This window comes from Aegilops tauschii, unplaced genomic scaffold (assembly GCF_002575655.3).
Source record: "Aegilops tauschii subsp. strangulata cultivar AL8/78 unplaced genomic scaffold, Aet v6.0 ptg000578l_obj, whole genome shotgun sequence".
NCBI lineage: Eukaryota > Viridiplantae > Streptophyta > Magnoliopsida > Poales > Poaceae > Aegilops > Aegilops tauschii.
In genome coordinates, this window is record NW_027332816.1 from 1 (window position 1) to 20000 (window position 20000).

At 35.2% G+C, this 20000-nt stretch overlaps 5 non-coding genes across 5 annotated transcripts; 3 read left to right on the forward strand and 2 right to left on the reverse strand.

Moving 5' to 3' along the window:
• Positions 1-1490: 1490 nt before the first annotated feature.
• Positions 1491-1561, forward strand: TRNAC-GCA (transfer RNA cysteine (anticodon GCA)). The gene has a single exon. It is a non-coding gene; the product is annotated as a tRNA-Cys (tRNA).
• A 3046-nt stretch (positions 1562-4607) lies between these two features.
• Positions 4608-4689, reverse strand: TRNAY-GUA (transfer RNA tyrosine (anticodon GUA)). Its single transcript has one exon. It is a non-coding gene; the product is annotated as a tRNA-Tyr (tRNA).
• A 507-nt stretch (positions 4690-5196) lies between these two features.
• On the reverse strand, positions 5197-5268 carry TRNAT-GGU (transfer RNA threonine (anticodon GGU)). Its single transcript has one exon. It is a non-coding gene; the product is annotated as a tRNA-Thr (tRNA).
• Positions 5269-8650: 3382 nt separating this feature from the next.
• TRNAS-UGA (transfer RNA serine (anticodon UGA)) lies at positions 8651-8738 on the forward strand. The gene has a single exon. It is a non-coding gene; the product is annotated as a tRNA-Ser (tRNA).
• A 3613-nt stretch (positions 8739-12351) lies between these two features.
• TRNAS-GCU (transfer RNA serine (anticodon GCU)) lies at positions 12352-12439 on the forward strand. The gene has a single exon. It is a non-coding gene; the product is annotated as a tRNA-Ser (tRNA).
• The last annotated feature ends 7561 nt before the right edge of the window (positions 12440-20000 follow it).

Here is a 20000-nt window from a genome sequence, read left to right on the forward strand (position 1 = left end):
AAGGTTCCTAAGGAATTCATTATAGGAATGTTTCCGATAGAAATGGTTTGCTTTTGCACATCGAAACCAAAAATTAATCTCGCAGATACATATAATTCGGAAGAATAGGTGAGTGATTCATACACAGCATCTCTTTCTTTTATCGAGGGTTCTAGCAATTGATATCCTTTCGCAAATAATTGAAATGCAATTTCGTGATCTGGATCTTTAATTGTTGGAAACTTGTCAAGTTCTTCTGCTAAGGCTTGATTAATGAACCTACAAAATCCCTCGAATTGGATCTGACTAAATCCGGGTATTGTGGACATTCCCTCGTTTCCATTCCGGAGCATCTTAATCTTAAGTTTCCTGTTTATCAAAGAAAAATTCCATTATCAGCTCACTCTTCATCAATCCCTCTGGATCGATCTAGCAATCATGGAATCTATATTCTGTTTACTGAATCACATGAAATTCTAGGGAACTCCACATACGTATTTCATATATGTATTTCATACATATGAATAGAGACCATTTGGACGAAAGTTCGAGTTTGCCAGGGGTACAAATGAAATGAAAATGAATTGATAAAACATTCCTAAAAAAAAAAATTCTGCCACTTATACTTTATGTTATGATATTCTAATCAGATTGGATGGCAAAGATTTCTCATTTTATCTCCTTTCTATGAATGTAATAAAGCCGTAATATAATATACTAGAAAGTTTGACTTTACTTCGATTTAGAATAGCGTGCTTACTTTAATTTCTCAAAATAATTTGAGGGTTCTTTTTTATTTCGGATCGGAGTAGTATAATTACTAGAAAATTCAGTATTTCATTGTGGAATTCTAAAATCAAGTAAGTCCCTTTTTTAAGTACATGCCAATCTAGTTATCCACCTCTCCCCATATCCATGCTTTTCTTTTATCGTAATTTCACTTGGGTAGGCCAAGATAGTAAGGTTATACTCTATATCAGAGCAAATTTCCTTTTTTTATTCAAGATATTTAATTTAATACTTTTAAAAATTAAAGCATGATTCTCCATAGAGATATGTACATAAAGGGGATCTTTGGATAATAATGCTGTTCGGACCTAAAGTTTACCTATACACGGATTAAGCATAAAGTCATACTATTTTATTATGCCATTGAAGGGGGGGGAGATAATACCGATTTAAGAGTAGTTCACTACTGCAATAAAAAAAAGAGAATTCTAGTTAACGGTTCCAATTTATTCTGAATTTTGCAGCCTGTGAATAGAAATCCACTTTTTCTTCTTTTTCATCTCAATAGAAAGAAATGGGAAGTTTTATTGTGTTAACAATGTATGTTTTAAGATAGAATCTATCGAGGAGAATAATAGAAACTGGATCAAAAAAAGCAGGAATAGATTTTTTGAAAAAGATTGGAAAAAAGTAAGTAGAATTATATTCAAAATAAAAGGGGCTTTTCGTAAGAAAACGTGGATGAATACTTGCTGTTTTCTAGATTTTTGATCGGATTTTTTGGCGGCATGGCCAAGCGGTAAGGCAGGGGACTGCAAATCCTTTATCCCCAGTTCAAATCTGGGTGCCGCCTGATCAATAAAATACTTAGGTTTTTTTTATAGTGCTGATCGAATTCGATCAATTTTTACTTCGCATAAGTTCGGGCAAGAGAGTAACTGGGCCTGCCGATACTGGGTTTAGAGAAACCATACCATAGTTCTATCCTCAAACTAGGGTTAGGGTTTGTTTTGACGGTAGTGGCCAAAATGGTTATCAATAGGGGTGAGGTAGTGTTTCCTTATTCTTTTATTATATGAATTTGAATTGGTTCTTAATTGAGATTCGATTTGATAATTTTAAAATACGAGGATAAGATGTCAGAAATCTTGGTATCCAAAGAAAGGTCCCTAAGGGGCATTCTTTTTTTTTTTCAATCTAAGATTCAAGAAGGGACTCCACGAAAGAATATCAAGACTTACTAATTATTATACATTTTTTTATCGTACATCTTATGTTACCTACATACACTAAAGTAAGGACTACTTAATTTTAATTCTAACGAGAATCAGATTAAATAGGTCGATCAAAAATCAATTTAGGAGTTGTGTTATGGATAAAATCTCTTCCTCTTCATTCTTTCATAGAATGATACAAAGCAAGGCTGCAGGGTTTAGGTCAAAAATAAACATTAGGTAAGGTAGGTATCCAATAAATATTTATCTATCGTTAATTTTATGGTATATTCGGGCGTCCTTTGCTTAAAAAAAAAAAAAGAGTAACAAAAGGAATAAAAAATCTTCCTATTCCCGCTTCTTCTATTCAGGACATCATTCCCGTACTCTTTCTTTTTTTAAGGAAAAAAGGGCTATAGTATCGTATTTTTAATGCTCTCTAATTCTACCAGAATTCCTATAAGAATTTGTTAGGAGTAAATTCCTTGAACTGATTGATCCATGGCCTTAGGGCGGAATCCCTTTTTGACTCTGTACCCTTGATTCCACTATGATTATTGATCAATAGTAGAATAGAATAATCCCTTCATAGAAATAGGAGACATAATTTAGATGGATATAGTAAGTCTCGCTTGGGCTGCTTTAATGGTAGTCTTTACATTTTCTCTTTCACTAGTAGTATGGGGAAGGAGTGGACTCTAGGGATACTACTAATTGATTAAGTAATCAAATTGTTGTATCAATTCTTTTCATTAATGGATCATTTTGCATTAATCATTTTGTCAAACGTTATTCTTTAATCTTTTTCTTTAGTTTTGTTTCACTCCTGTAAGAAACTCTTGTATTGTAAGTTGTAATGTAAGAAAGAGCCATTATACCAATTCATAATTTCTACTAGAAATGACGAATGGTTAAAAAAAGTTCTATACATAAGAAAATTCGACTTTCTTCCACGGAACTATTCACGGCATATCACACATTTTCCATTTCCTTTTACTTTTTACTATAGTCTATTCTTAATATTATTTTTCTTTCCTTCCATGGATTCTTTGGTCAAGAATTGTCTTAGATTTTTTTATTTTGACCTGATTGAAATTAAGTGGATGCAATGAAAAAAGAAATTGAATTAGACTACTTAACTATTTCAATCTACTAATCTATTCTATGTAGATTCAAAGATAATATAATAGAAAGAATCTAAAGTGTCGTAGAAAAAACTATATGTAGTTCTTTCTACCACACTTTAAGATTCCAACCAGATCCTTTCATTTAAGACTTGGATTTTTTTTATTTAATCCCTTTTTAATTTCTTCAATGATTAATTGGAATTCCAATTAATTATTTTGGCTGACTGTTTTTACATAAATAATAAGTAAAAAAGAAGTAGGAACTAGAATGAACAGTGCAGTAGCAATAAATGCGAGAATATTGACTTCCATAACCTCTTTATTTTTTATTTTCACAATAACTCGGGATGTAATCCCATGGAGAGGAAAAAGGGGTATCTTGTAAATTCAAGGGTAGGGCTTGCATTCTGATAATACTGAATCAATTCAATATTATGAATATCGGATCTATCAAATCAATTCATGGATGAGAGTTATATTTCACGGATGAGAGTTATATAGTATAACATAGGAAGATCCTCTATCCACACTAAGACCAAAATGGGTTTTTTGATTGGATTAGGAATTCCCTCTTTTTTAATCCTTTTCTACTTTTTCTTTTCTATATCTCTAACCCACGAGCTTTCTTAATCTTCTACTTTCTTAATCTTATACAATTTCCCTTCCTTTTTCTTATAGTTATACATACAATTATGTATGTATTATATGACCAACTTTCTATGGGTCACATAGACATCCAAATAAGCAGTAGAAGTGAGATGGGGAAAAGAGGTCTGAAATAAAAAGGGAATACGATTTATGTATGGATTCCGGTAAAATACCGGTACTCTATTCCATAAGAGTGGAATAGGAAATTAAGATGAGGATGGTATCATCATAAAGAAAGATAGAGTAATATAATATCCTAAATTCTACTAATCCACATATCGTATGTGTGTCTTTCTTTATCTTTATCGATCGGGAGTAGTGAAAAAAAATTCCTATATGCCTTCCCTCCCTCTTTAATGAGGGATGCAAAATAAAAAAGTGAAGTAAGGGTGCCCTGTGGGTATTTGATCTTGCTCCCTGCCCCTTTTTTTCATGGAAAAAGGAAATATCAATTTCTCCATTCATTGAACCCTAGTTCGGGACTGACGGGGCTCGAACCCGCAGCTTCCGCCTTGACAGGGCGGTGCTCTGACCAATTGAACTACAATCCCCGCGGGGTGTATGGCATACCCATTCTTAAATAGAACCATAAGAAGATTCGATTCGTCTTTCGTACTCTAAGAAATAGACGAATCATATACTACATACCCACATATTATATTATACGTGGGTATAGTGAGAGTGACATAACTAGTATGTCGTGATTTTTTATCACTAAAAATGGATAATAATCCAGCCTTCAATAAGAAAAACTCTTTTGTTTGTAAGAAAGGAATGAGAGAGATATGGATTAGAAAAAAAAAATTTCCCTTTTTTCTTTATCTTTTATTTCTATAGATCAGACATTTTATTTTATGGAAGAAAAACAAAAGGATTTAGTTCATACTCACGAAGCCCTAGATTTTTGGTTTGGGCCGAGCTGGATTTGAACCAGCGTAGACATTGTCAACGAATTTACAGTCCGTCCCCATTAACCACTCGGGCATCGACCCAGGAAGAATTTATTCTAGGGTTTTTGCTAATCTATGATTAACCTCCTTTCATAATACTCCCTACCCCCAGGGGAAGTCGAATCCCCGCTGCCTCCTTGAAAGAGAGATGTCCTGAACCACTAGACGATAGGGGCATCACTAGACGATAGGGCCATATACAACCGCTCGTGATTATACTATAATCATAGTATGAGCAGTTTTTTGGAATTGTCAATATACTCGAAAAGTATAAATAGATCCAAAGCAAAGAGTTTTTCCAACTTTTCTGTTATGTTTTCATCTAGGATTTTTTTTAGTTGATCGTTATAGATTAATTCTCCGTGCTTCATTTAGTGTTCAGACCAAAAATGCATCCATCCCGCACTAAGTCATAAAATTCTCTAAAAATATAGAGAAAGTTTCAAAAACAAAGAACAAAAGTGAATCAATTTAGTAGAAAAGTACTCTATCAGATTCGAACCAACGACTTACGTCTTAGCACGAGATTACTCTACCACTAATTTAAAAAGCCCTTTATCGGATTTGAACCGATGACTTATGCCTTACCATGGCATTACTCTACCACTGAGTTAAAAGGGCTTTTTATTTAATTCAAAAATTAGCCACTTGGATTTCCCATTATGGGTCTACTGCATAATGTACATATTATATATATAATATATAGAGATAGAGAGAGAGACATTATGTAGAGATTGTATATGTATATATCGATATCTTGAGAGCTCAAAATAAAATTAATAAAAAAAAAACATACCCTACATAACATATCCAACTCTTCTTGGTTCAGGGTTTTCCGTTTCCGAAGACTAGTAAAATAGGCGGATTCTGGAACCCCAAGGATTCAACGGTATATGGATATGGAAAATATAAGATTTCCGATCCTAGCGGGAAAAGGCGGGGAACAGATACCCAATAGGATATAGGATCCTTGGGAGGAACTTTTGGTAATGGCCTTGATCCTCTATGCTATTTTTTATGTGTTCTTAGTTCTATTGAACTTTTTTCATTCTTTTAAACAAGAATCTAATAAACTAGAATTGAGTCAGTGGAAAAAAGGAGAGAGAGGAAAGTGTTAAATGGAGAGAGTCGACTAATCAGAGACTTTTAGGATCTTCTTTACATCAGGTAAATCTGTCGGCCCTGTCCGTTTTTTTCTTTAAGTTACGACTCTTTGCTGCTTACTTCTATCAAGCCATAGGGAAAGTCTATGATGAATTTGGAAAACTCATCTCACTCTTACTCTATGGCTCGGACTTAATGGGGGAAGAAAACATCTTCCATAATTTCTTTTTTGTTCAATTCTGGACAAAAAAGAAAAGGAAAAAGGAATTTATAGGGACAGTGTTACCCCCTATATCCCCTAGTTTATATTGTAGGAATAATAAAACAATTTAGCAGTCTGACACACTTACGTCCTTGCAAAGTAAATAATTATTATTGTAGTCGTAACCGTAGAATAGGATCCTAATCAAAATAAATACATTTGGTTCAGGCGCTATTAGCATGGTAAGAAAAGATTTTTTTTACAGACCAGAGGGGCTATCTAAATCCTAAAGTAAAGGCGAGCGATCGAAGTAGAAGTACCAACGGCTCAGTGTCATGAACCTTCTCCATCTGATTCAATAAGGGGGAATTAGCCTTCTTGTCAAATGGCTATCCTTGACAAAGGGTACCATTTATACCATAATCTACAATGTAGCGGGTATAGTTTAGTGGTAAAAGTGTGATTCGTTCTATATAATAACTGAATTTGAAATGATATACTTAAGGCATCCTTAAGTTTTTTAGTTTTTTATTTTTATATTCCGATGAAAACTTTAGTTCTTATAAAGGATTAAATCCTTTTCCTCTCAATAGCATATTGAGGAAGAATATACATTCTGGCGATTTGTATCCAAAGACTAATTTAAATTGCATCCAAAATAAAAATAGGATTATGAGTACAGAGTCGCGAAGCATAATTTTGCATTGGATTAAGTATTCCAATTTTGAAAATATGAGTAAAGGATCTATGGATGAAGATACAAAAAAGTTGATTTCCAATCGTAACTAAATCTTCTTAAAATAAGGAATAAGGAAGCCAAATAGCTAAAAAACGATAGTTTTGGTTTACTAGAACCATCCGCATATTGTTTAAGCTCGGTGGAAACCCAATTCTTTTCCTCAGGATCTCTTGAATGAAATTAGGGAACGAAGTAAGTAGATTAGATGGATTTAGATAGAATTTCTATCTCCTACTCTATAAGGATCATCTAGAAAGCGGAGAGCTTTGGTTCCATTCAAATAGAAAAGCTGACATAGATGTTAAGTGGTGAGAATATCCATAAAGGAGCCGAATGAAATCAAAATTTCATGTTCGGTTTTGAATTAGAGACGTTAAAAATAATCAACCAACGTCGACTATAACCCCTAGCCTTCCAAGCTAACGATGCGGGTTCGATTCCCGCTACCCGCTCCATTCTGTATAAAAGGAGTATTCTCTTTGTCTAGACATGTTAGAGGCTTGTATTCAAGCCTTTTTTGTCCACCAGTTTCTGGTACTCCAGAGCGGAGTAGAGCAGTTTGGTAGCTCACGAGGCTCATAACCTTGAGGTCACGGGTTCGATTCCCGTCTCCGCACTTAGCAGTCTGTATAAAAGGACTATTCTATTTCTCTAGATATGTAGAGGGGCGTATCCAACCCTTTTTTATTCATTAGTTCCCGGCCCTAGAGGGCAAAATTGAGCAGTTTGCGAAGTCACTTGCCTTCAAAAAAAGAAGGCGCAAGGCTTCTCCCTACCCTGCAGAAAATAAAAATGAAACGAAAGGGACAGTCTACCTCTCTCTTCCCTTTAAAAAAAGTTTGCCCGTTGTTTGTCTCAGTTAATACCCAATTTTTGGAGCTCTGTTGGCGAGTTCTATTTCTGCCTCCGGAGCGCCCTCTTTTTTTGAGTGGGATGCAAAGGAAGGGTAAGATAGTAAGGGATACGGCACTAGACTAACACCTAATTAATACTTAATTTAATATAAGTAGTTAAACAGTTAACTAGACTAAACTTTTTATCATAGTACTTTGATAAATTAAGCGGGCGAGCGGCGGGAATCGAACCCGTATCTTCTCCTTGGCAAGGAGATATTTTACCATTGAACTACGCTCGCTACGGTATATATTTTATAGCGTATATCCGCCTGGGTCGACCTTCTATGTCTGGGTCGACCGTTTCATTTCATTTTCTATTATATTAGAGTTTTCCTTTTTTTATTATCTGTGAATGAATATTCTAATGGGAATGGAATTTCATAATACTGAAAGAGAAGAGCTAGCAATTCGGAACGCAAATTGCGTTTTAATACGTCTCACTATTCTAATTTTTTAGAAGAAATGGCCTTTATTATTTCTTTTTTATGGGGTTAATAAATATTAACCAAATTTAATTTAAGAAATGAGAGAATTCAGAATAGCTACGAGAAAGACTAGTCCAATCCATAACGATGTACCGGAAAATACAACATTTTTATTATTTGACCAACCATCAGGAGAAGCAAATACAAGGGGTACACTAATTACTAAGACTGAGGAAGTCGCAATTAATGCAAAAACAGCTAATTGGAAAGCAATAGTCATATTTCTAATCCTCCAAGCTACCATCAAATAAAGTTGACTACATATTTGATCCCTCACTTAAACCAAAATTGTAAAAAAATACAAGAAGTAGGAGGGTTTAATCATGAATCCATTGATTCTTCTCTTTAATTCAAATTTATTACTTAAACCGCTTTTTTATTTGGATATGGGGGTGAGAAGAGATTATTTACTCTTTATTTCACAAGCGGGTATAGCGGATCCTGTATCCGTGTATACAGTATACAGAGATATATCGAAAAGGAACTTGTATCTGATATCTTTCTAGAGGCTAATAAATCTTTTTATTTTTTATATGGCTATGTTCTATTTGTAGGAGTAAAATAAGGATTAGGCTGTGGAGAGATGGCTGAGTGGTTGATAGCTCCGGTCTTGAAAACCGGTATAGTTCTAGGAACTATCGAGGGTTCGAATCCCTCTCTCTCCTTTTGCTTATTGAATACGTTTGTTTCTTTCATTTTTTTTTTTCTGTCCCTTATCTTTCTTTCATAAAAAGGAATGAATGGCTCGCTAGATGGAATAACCGAGCCAGAACAGAAAAAAAGTAGAACAGGTATAAATAAGAAAATCTTAGTTAAGAGGGTTCATGTAAAGAACAGGTTCCAAATCACGATCGATTCCCTTTTCAAAACCTGCTGCAGCAGCTCGGGCTCTTCCTGCATGCCATAAATGGCCCACAAAAAAGAAGAATCCTAGAACAAAATGAGAAGTTGATAACCAACTTCTAGGAGAGACATAATTAACTGCATTGATCTCGGTAGCTACGCCACCCACGGAATTTAAAGAGCCTAAAGGAGCGTGGGTCATATATTCTGCTGAGCGTCGTTCTTGCCAAGGTTGTATGTCTTTTTTCAACCTACTCAAGTCCAAACCGTTGGGGCCCCTTAGAGGTTCTAACCATGGAGCACGAAGGTCCCAAAAACGCATAGTTTCCCCTCCAAAGATAACCTCCCCAGTTGGGGAACGCATTAGATATTTACCTAAACCTGTGGGTCCTTGAGCGGATCCCACATTAGCTCCAAGACGCTGGTCTCTAACTAGAAAAGTAAATGCTTGAGCTTGAGAAGCTTCTGGCCCGGTGGGTCCATAAAACTCACTCGGATAAGCTGTATTATTGAACCATACAAAACAACAAGCGATAAAACCAAAGACAGATAAAGCAGCTAAACTATAAGACAAGTAAGCTTCTCCAGACCATACAAATGCACGGCGAGCCCATGCGAAGGGTTTGGTTAAAATATGCCAAATTCCGCCAAATACACAAATAAAACCCAACCATACATGCCCACCAATTATATCTTCTAAATCATCTACACTAACAATCCACCCTTCTCCACCAAAAGGAGATTTTAGTAAATAACCAAATATAACACTGGGGCTAAGGGTCAAATTGGTAATTTTTCTTACATCTCCCCCCCCAGGGGCCCAGGTATCATATACACCGCCAAAATAAAGAGCCTTGAGTACTAGAAGAAAAGCACCTAGACCTAACAAAATTAAGTGAATACCCAAAATTGTAGTCATTTTATTTCTATCTTTCCAGACATAACCAAAGAATGGAAAAGATTCCTCAAGAGTCTCGGGTCCCAGAAGCGCGTGATAAATGCCACCGAAGCCTAAGACTGCGGAGGAAATTAGGTGAAGTACGCCAGATACAAAGTACGGAAAAGTATCTAGAACTTCCCCCCCTGGCCCTACTCCCCAACCTAGAGTAGCTAAGTGTGGAAGTAAAATCAACCCTTGTTCATACATGGGCTTTTCTGGTACGAAATGGGCCACTTCAAATAGGTTCATTGCTCCGGCCCAGAATACGATTAATCCGGCATGGGCTACATGAGCTCCAAGCAGTTTACCGGACAAATTGATAAGTCTGGCATTCCCAGCCCACCAAGCAAAGCCGGTGGTTTCTTGGTCACGACCAGCTAAAACGAAAGTTCCATTAAAGAGCGTTTCCACGTGGTAGAACCTCCTCAGGGAATATAAGATTTTCATGAGGCTGATCCTGAGCTGCCATCCACGCACGAATACCCTCGTTTAAAAGAATATTTTTGGTGTAGAAAGTCTCAAATTCAGGATCTTCCGCTGCACGGATTTCCTGGGAAACAAAGTCATAGGCACGTAAGTTCAGAGCCAAGCCAACTACGCCAATAGCACTCATCCATAAACCGGTGACGGGTACAAATAGCATAAAGAAATGTAACCAACGTTTATTGGAAAAAGCAACACCAAAGATTTGGGACCAAAAGCGGTTAGCAGTGACCATGGAATAAGTTTCTTCAGCTTGAGTTGGGTTAAAAGCACGGAAGGTATTTGCACCATCACCGTCCTCAAATAGAGTGTTTTCTACGGTCGCTCCATGAATAGCGCATAGCAGAGCCGCACCTAATACTCCGGCAACTCCCATCATATGAAATGGGTTCAACGTCCAATTATGAAATCCTTGGAAGAAAAGGATGAATCGAAATATCGCTGCTACGCCAAAACTCGGCGCAAAGAACCAACCAGATTGCCCCAGTGGATAAATAAGGAATACAGAAACAAAAACAGCAATTGGACCAGAGAATGAGATTGCATTATAAGGCCGCAATTGAACAGACCGAGCAAGTTCAAATTGGCGTAACATGAAACCTATTAGTGCAAAAAGCCCCGTGGAGAGCTACAAAAGTCCATAGACCGCCTAATTGACACCAACGAGTAAAATCTCCTTGTGCTTCGGGCCCCCATAGTAGCAACAAAGAGTGTGCTAAACTATTGGCAGGGGTAGAAACTGCTGCGGTTAAGAAATTACAACCTTCCAAATAGGAACTAGCCAATCCATGGGTATACCAAGAAGTTACAAAAGTTGTCCCTGTAAACCAACCCCCTAAAGCGAAATAAGCACAAGGAAAGAGCAATAGGCCAGACCATCCTACAAAAACGAAACGGTCCCTTCGTAACCAGTCATCCATAGTATCAAATAGATCATTTTCTTCTTTAGGAATTCTACCAAGGGCTATAGTCATAGTGATCCTCCTATTCAATTACTTCAACCATTTCCGAGCACCTCATATCACTTTCCAAGGCATATGATAGTTTTATTATCTGTGGACGATTTCTTTGTCGTTCAATGCCCTTTTTCAATGGTCTCGAAGAGAGAAATTTCCCATTTTTATCTATGGAGTCACAGTCACAACCGAGGTCGTGGTAAATCCATGAATTTGATTCGATTTGTTTTTCTTATACTATTTGTTTTTCTTATACTATAGAAATAGAAATAAATTGTTTTTCTTATACTATAGAAAGAAATAAACCTTTGAATTCAGCATTATTCCAAGACTCCTATTTCAAAGTCTATCTTTTAAGGGAAAAATGAAAATAAAAGTAACCCTTCTTTTCCCATTCCCTCTCTATTGCATGGGTGGAAGAACTAAAATAGAGGATTCTGAAAAAAAAAAATGGACCTTCGAAATCCAATTTTATGTGTAGCGCAAAGGAGTTGCGATTTCTTCTTATTCCTATAGAACATCTAGTAACAAGAATATGAAATCGTAAATAGCGAAAAATTCTTGTCTTGCGCGGTCTAAGTCTAAGGAAATAAAAAAAATTCGCTTATACAATTTCATCTACATCGAATTTATATATCAGAATAGCGGATAGAGGCATCATTAAAGGAGTCAGGTCTACTTACTTTATGCTTCTTTCCAATTTTATGGTGGATTTGATAAGAACCCTTTTTGCTTTCTTGATAAATAATCGACAAAAAAAGCGTTTTTTTTTTATATAACCTGCTTGTTTTATTATAATTATAACAAGTCCTATATGGAAATGCCCGCTAAAGAGAAAATCTATTTGATTGTCTCTCGGCCAATATCGATTTTTAGAAAGAAAAAACAAGAATTTTCTTCTTTTTTTATTAACATTAAGAAAAAAGAATATAATTAAAATGGAATTGGCAATATAATTTTTATAGACTTTTGAAAGAAAAAAAGGGGGTTTTTTGCAACCGTTATTTCTTATTTCTTGCCTATATCATATCACGGAAACCTTTCGCTTTGGAACGTGGAGAGATGGCTGAGTGGACTAAAGCGGCGGATTGCTAATCCGTTGTACAATTTTTTTGTACCGAGGGTTCGAATCCCTCTCTTTCCGCTCCCTTGGATCATTTGGGACTTTCGAATTGGAAAGAATTCTGACCCCCGGATTTTCTCATAGATAAATGTACGAAACAAATCCAATAAGAAAAAAAAAAAACTGAATTTTTACTCCTCGCGTCCAGGATTCCGTCCTGGGTCATTAGATAAGAATCCAAAGATAAAGAGTGAAACAAAGAATATCACTACTGTATAAACAAAAAGTTTGAGAGTAAGCATTACATAATCTCCAAGATTTTTTTTTAAGGAATAGATTACCAGTTTTTCCTTACCACACGGATCCACTAGGATGGTTTTTTTTTTATACCTAAAAATGCAAAAAAGAATTCTTGAAAAAAATTGCAAGAATTCTTTTATAATAAGCACTCTTATCAATAGCAAAAATAGGGTTAGGTGGTTAGGTATTGTGGGTGACCTTTAGGTACCTGCTCAACCTAGGTGCAGGGGAGTAGAAAGGCTGATCCAAATTTATTGCTGTAGCTACCCATTCAATGTAGAAGAATTTAAATTTTAGAATCGAAGGTTCATAATATAAAAATATAAAACTTCTCGGCTTTTACCCATTTTTAAATTTTTTTTGGAATGAACACATCATTCAATTTGGCATACAGAGTACTAAAGATTTCATCGAAAACTTACAGCAGCTTGCCAAACAAAGGCTAATAGAAAAAAGAATAGAGGTATAACAGGCATAATATCCACGATTGGATTGAAAATAGCATAAGCTTCGGGTAATTTGGCAAAGAAAAAACTAGTAGGATAAAGAACAGAATTAAAACAGATACAGGTTAAACTAAGTATATTAGGCATAACAAGCATTTCATTCTTGTAGAGTAAATAATTGGATTTTTCTTGAGTTATTTTTTTAAGGGAAAGAAGGAAAAGGCAGATTCAAAATCTTTTTTCTTCGGACTTTCCCAAACACAAAATACCTCCTTGTATTTGCACTCTCAAATGAGAGTGGAATAAATTCGACTTTCATATAATATCTTAATAGAATTCCATGTAATGATCAATGCATTTTTTTGATTCTATATTATCCGCATGTGTAGAATACTAGCAAGAGAATATCCCTCCTTTTTTATGTAATTGAAATGGTATTGACGAATAACAAATAAACATACTAGTGTTTATTAGTGTCGCATAAAACCCGAAATGGGGCGTGGCCAAGTGGTAAGGCAGCGGGTTTTGGTCCCGTTACTCGGAGGTTCGAATCCTTCCGTCCCAGATTGTTTCTGATGAAACAAACGGTGAAATCATATAGTATTCCGTACGAGACAAAAGTTTATTAAAGAGAATAATGATATCTTATTCTTTCTCAGAAAACATAATAAAGTCTTAAGTCCAGTCAAATTGACTATCTTTATTTTCATGAAAAAATGGGATCTATCAAGCACATTCAGGATATGCCTCTACTATAAAATAAAATCACTTAGTCATATTTTTTTCTTCCTTTTGGTATTCGAGTTGAAGAAGTACGAGAATTCTATAACTACCAAAAACTTTCAATCTTTTCATTGGAATAGTTTATTTAGTTATTATAGTTAATTGTTTTTGGTACTGAAAAAATATATTACTACTAGAATTCTAATTCTAGTAATTAAATTAATTAAACTTTTTTGGAGGTTGATAGTTTATTTATTGAGGAAGAGTCAATCCTTCTTTTCTCACTTCAAGATTGATCATCTCGAGCCATCCGTTGAGGGTGGAAATTTAAGAATAAATAAGTTTTAAGCAAACTTGTTTAGTCGTCTTTTTCAAACTATGTTTCATTCATATGATAGAATTTTAATATGGGTTTAAATAAATTGGATCTTGGCGGAGGCTTCCCGGATAAATACTTTCTTTTATCCATATTGCTCCATAGATAGCAAGTTTTAATTAGTATAAAAAAACTAAACCAATGACTATTCATGATTCCATCCATATTGGATCAATTCTCTATACCACTTTGCAATGAAAAGAGGAATGTTTGTTATGGTAAAACTTCGTTTAAAACGATGTGGTAGAAAGCAACGTGCGACTTGAAGGACATGATCGATTGTGGATTTTTCTATCCATCATTTTCCATAGTAATGAAAATGCTCTTGGCTCGACATAGCCTGTTCTATTCGTTCCGAACCAAATTTGCGCTGGGTTTAAGTAACATAGTACACGATGGAGCTCGAGAGGACAGAATTTTTTTTATCAAGGGAAAGAATCTAGGGTTAGTGAAAACTAATAAATTAGGCCAACTTTGTCAGTCTATCCTTAATATAGAAATAAATCGAAAGGTTAAAATAAGAATAAAGTCCAATAAAAGTATATCAGAATCAATCCCTCTTATTAGATTTCTATAGAAGAGATAAATGCTTTATCGAAGGAAATAAGAAAAAAGGGTATGTTGCTACTCTTTTGAAAGAAAAAAATAGGAATTCCCGAAGTAATGTCTAAACCCAAGGATTTCACAAATCAAAGATAAAGGATTCCAGAACAAGTAAACACAATTTTCAATTGTCTCAACAACAGAGTTGGATCAGAATAAGGAATAAAAGTCAATTCGTTCGAAATGAGACAAAGAAAAGAGTTTAAAGACGACTCAAAATTTTGGAAGGATTTTGCCTTCGAAGTTTGTCAGGCAAAATTAGCCCACTTGAGTCATGAGTATAAATGAAATTTGTTTTTTCTGTAAGGAAATTAATGCACGTCATAGTCTAATTTCTATTATTATCGACAGAAATTCGAATCATTTTCTCGAGCCGTATGAGGAGAAAACCTCCTATACGTTTCTAGGGGGGGGCGTTGTTTATCTACATCTATCCCAATAAGCTGTCTATCGAATCGTTGCAATTGATGTTCGATCTCGAAGAGAAGGAAGAGATCTTCAAAAAGTAGGTTTTTATGATCCGATAAAGAATCAAACTTGTTTAAATGTTCCAGCTATTCTCTATTTCCTTGAAAAGGGTGCTCAACCAACAAGAACTGTTTATGATATTTTAAGGAAGGCGGAATTCTTTAAAGAAAAAGAAAGAACTTTGAGTTAATTGAAGAACTAAATGAATCAAAAAGTAGGATAGGAGAAGATTATTAGTATTCCTAGTTGTCTAATTATTTAGACACAATTTACCTCTTTTTTAATCCTATTTGGATTTATATTATATCGTGCCAATTCAACATAAGCCCCTATTTTATTTACTTTTTCTATCTAATTTGTTTTCTTACCATTGTATTTCCATTGACAAAGGTCTATTGAACAAATAGAATTTGTAGATAGATGGGTCTCTTTATCCTCACTCCATATTCAATTTTTCCGCCTACACTTCGCTCAAATGATAAGGGTGTTCCTCTTGCATGTATTCTCATACAATATAATATATATTTTTTATATATTTTTTTTTAATAAAAATCGCTAAAAATAAGGAGAATTTGGCCATCGTGATTAGGGTCGCTCTTTTTTTAACTTTACTTTAGTGGAATTTAACCGGACCTGTTCGTTTTGGCATTGAGTGTTTTTCATGGTCGATAAAAAAATCTTTTGATGTCTTGCTAGTTCAATGTTTTGACAGAAGCGCGCGGTGTAATTCCATTGATTTTTGGATTTCGATCGTATCTAAGATCCTTTTTTTATCTGGGTTGCTAACTCAATGGTAGAGTACTCGGCTTTTAAGTGCGACTATGATCTTTTACACATTTGGATGAAACAACAAATTCGTCCAGACTCTTGGTAGAGTCTAGAAGACCACGACTGATCCTCAAAGGTAATGAATGGAAAAAATAGCATGTCGTAATAAAATCAATCTTTTTTGAATGGAATCCAAAATTACGATTTTCTGGGTCTAATGAATAAATGGATAGAGCCTGGCTCCAATTCTGGTAAAATAAAAAGCAACGAGCTGAACTTCCTAATTGGAATGATTCCCGCTCTAATTAGACGTTAAAAATAGATTAGTGCCGGATGCGGGGAAAGGTTGGGTTTTCCTATGAGTGGACCCTTTATTTTTTCTTTTTTTTTAGAAATCCTAATTATTCTTGATTATGGATTGAATAAGGGATGTTATGGATTGAATGTGTAAAAGAAGCAGTATATTGATAAAGAGGCTGTATTCCAAAGTCAAAAGAGCGATTGGCCTGCAAAAATAAAAAACTTGTTCTGTTCTTTTTTTTTAATTAGAACAAACATAAACTAATTGGGTAGAAAAGGAGCAGAAAAAGATCTGTGGATTAGACTCCCTTTCTTTCCAGGGTTTGTATTAAAAATGCAACACCCTGTTCTGACCATATTGCACTATGTATCATCATTCGATAAACCGAGAAATGCTTCTTCTCTCTGATTCAAGTAGAAATACAAATGGAAAAATTCGAAGGGTATTCAGAAAAACATAAATCTCGTCAACAATACTTTGTCTACCCACTTCTCTTTCAGGAATATATTTATGCATTTGCCCACCATTATGGATTAAATGGTTCTGAACCTGTGGAAATAGTTGTTAGTTGTAATAACAAGAAATTTAGTTCACTACTTGTGAAACGTTTAATTATTCGAATGTATCAGCAGAATTTTTTGGATAACTCGGTTAATCATCCTAACCAAGATCGATTATTGGATTACAAAAATTATTTTTATTCTGAGTTTTATTCTCAGATTCTATCTGAAGGGTTTGCGATCGTTGTGGAAATCCCATTCTCGCTACGGGAATTATTTTGTCCGAAAGAAAAAGAAATACCAAAGTTTCAGAATTTACGCTCTATTCATTCAATATTTCCCTTTTTAGAAGACAAATTTTTGCATTTGGATTATCTATCACATATAGAAATACCCTATCCTATCCATTTGGAAATCCTGGTTCAACTCCTTCAATACCGTATCCAAGATGTTCCATCTTTGCATTTATTGCGATTCTTTCTCAACTATTATTCGAATTGGAATAGTTTTATTACTTCAATGAAATCCATTTTTTATTTTCAAAAAGAAAATAAAAGACTGTTTCGATTCCTATATAACTCTTATGTATCAGAATATGAATTTTTTTTGTTGTTTCTTCGTAAACAATCTTCTTGCTTACCATTAGCATCTTCTGGAACTTTTCTGGAACGAATCCACTTTTCTAGGAAGATGGAACATTTTGGGATAATGTACCCTGGTTTTTCTCGGAAAACCCTATGGTTCTTTATGGATCCTCTTATGCATTATGTTCGATATCAAGGAAAGGCAATTCTTGCATCAAAAGGCACTTTTTTTTTGAAGAAGAAATGGAAATGCTACCTTATCAATTTCTGGCAATATTATTTCTGTTTTTGACTCAGCCGCGAAGAATCCATATAAACCAATTAGCAAACTCTTGCTTCGATTTTATGGGTACCTTTCAAGTGTACCAAAAAGTTCTTTGTTAGTAAGGAATCAAATGCTGGAGAAGTCATTTCTAATAGATACTCGAATGAAAAATTCGATACCATAGTCCCCGCTACTCTCCTCATAGGATACTTATCAAAAGCTCAATTTTGTACTGGATCGGGGCATCCTATTAGTAAACCCATTTGGACAGATTTATCAGATTGGGATATTCTTGATCGATTTGGTCGGATATGTAGAAATCTTTTTCATTATCATAGTGGATCTTCGAAAAAACGGACTTTGTATCGACTAAAGTATATACTTCGACTTTCATGCGCTAGAACTTTAGCTCGGAAACATAAAAGCACGGTACGAACTTTTATGCAACGATTGGGTTCGGCATTTTTAGAAGAATTTTTTATGGAAGAAGAGCAAGTTTTTTCTTTGATGTTCACCAAAACAACTCTTTTTTCTTTCTGTGGATCACACACTGAGCGTATTTGGTATTTGGATATTATACGTATCAATGACCTGGTCAACCCTCTTAATTAATCATTAGACGAAATTAAGAAACAGGAAAGGGTTGATAAATGATCAAGAAAAAACTTTTCTATTTTTCATTCTGAAATGTTCTTTTTATTATAATAAAGAGTAGGTGAATCAAGTTACTAATTAAAAAAATTAGTAGAACTTCCTCTTTGGAATAGAAATTGCTATTTCTACATAGGGAAAGTCGTGTGCAATGAAAATGCAAGCACGATTTGGGGAGGGATTTTTCTCTATTGTAACAAGGAAGAATTATCTACTCCATCCGACTAGTTCCGGGTTCGAGTCCCGGGCAACCCATATAGAAAAGACTCATCAAAGTTAAAAACTTTGACTCACTTCATTTACAAATACAAAATTATTGGTTTGGTTAATTTAGTTATATGGATAGCTAATCTTTGGGCTGACTTGGTTGACATTGGTATATAGTCTATGTTATACTGTTAAATAACAAGCCTTCTATTATCTATATTCTAGTTAATACGTGTGCTTGGGAGTCCTTGCAATTTGAATAAACCAAGATCTTACCATGACTGCAATTTAGAGAGACGCGAAAGTACAAGCCTGTGGGGTCGCTTCTGCAACTGGATAACTAGCACTGAAAATCGTCTTTACATCGGATGGTTCGGTGTTTTGATGATCCTACCTTATTGACCGCAACTTCTGTATTTATTATCGCCTTCATCGCTGCCCCTCCAGTAGATATTGATGGTATTCGTGAGCCTGTTTCTGGTTCTTTACTTTATGGAAACAATATTATCTCTGGTGCTATTATCCCTACTTCTGCGGCGATCGGATTGCACTTTTACCCAATTTGGGAAGCTGCATCTGTTGATGAGTGGTTATACAATGGTGGTCCTTATGAGCTAATTGTTCTACAGCTTCTTACTTGGTGTAGCTTGTTATATGGGTCGTGAGTGGGAACTTAGTTTCCGTCTGGGTATGCGTCCTTGGATTGCTGTTGCATATTCAGCTCCTGTTGCAGCTGCTACTGCTGTTTTCTTGATTTACCCTATTGGTCAAGGAAGCTTTTCTGATGGTATGCCTTTAGGAATCTCTGGTACTTTCAACTTTATGATTGTATTCCAGGCAGAGCACAACATCCTTATGCATCCATTCCACATGTTAGGTGTAGCTGGTGTATTCGGCGGTTCCCTATTCAGTGCTATGCATGGTTCCTTGGTAACCTCTAGTTTGATCAGGGAAACTACTGAAAATGAATCTGCTAATGAGGGTTACAAATTTGGTCAAGAGGAAGAAACTTATAATATTGTGGCTGCTCATGGTTATTTTGGCCGATTATCTTCCAATATGCTAGTTTCAACAACTCTCGTTCTTTACACTTCTTCTTGGCTGCTTGGCCTGTAGTAGGAATCTGGTTCACTGCTTTAGGTATTAGTACTATGGCTTTCAACCTAAATGGTTTCAATTTCAACCAATCTGTAGTTGATAGTCAAGGTCGCGTTATTAATACTTGGGCTGATATCATCAACCGTGCTAACCTTGGTATGGAAGTAATGCACGAACGTAATGCTCACAACTTCCCTCTAGACTTAGCTGCTGTTGAAGTTCCATCTATTAATGGATAAGGTTTTTCTGCTAACATATAAGAATTTTTGAAGAAAGAAAAGACAGAAATACCCAATATCTTGTTCTAGCAAGATATTGGGTATTTCTGTCTTTATTTTGAATCTTTTTTTTC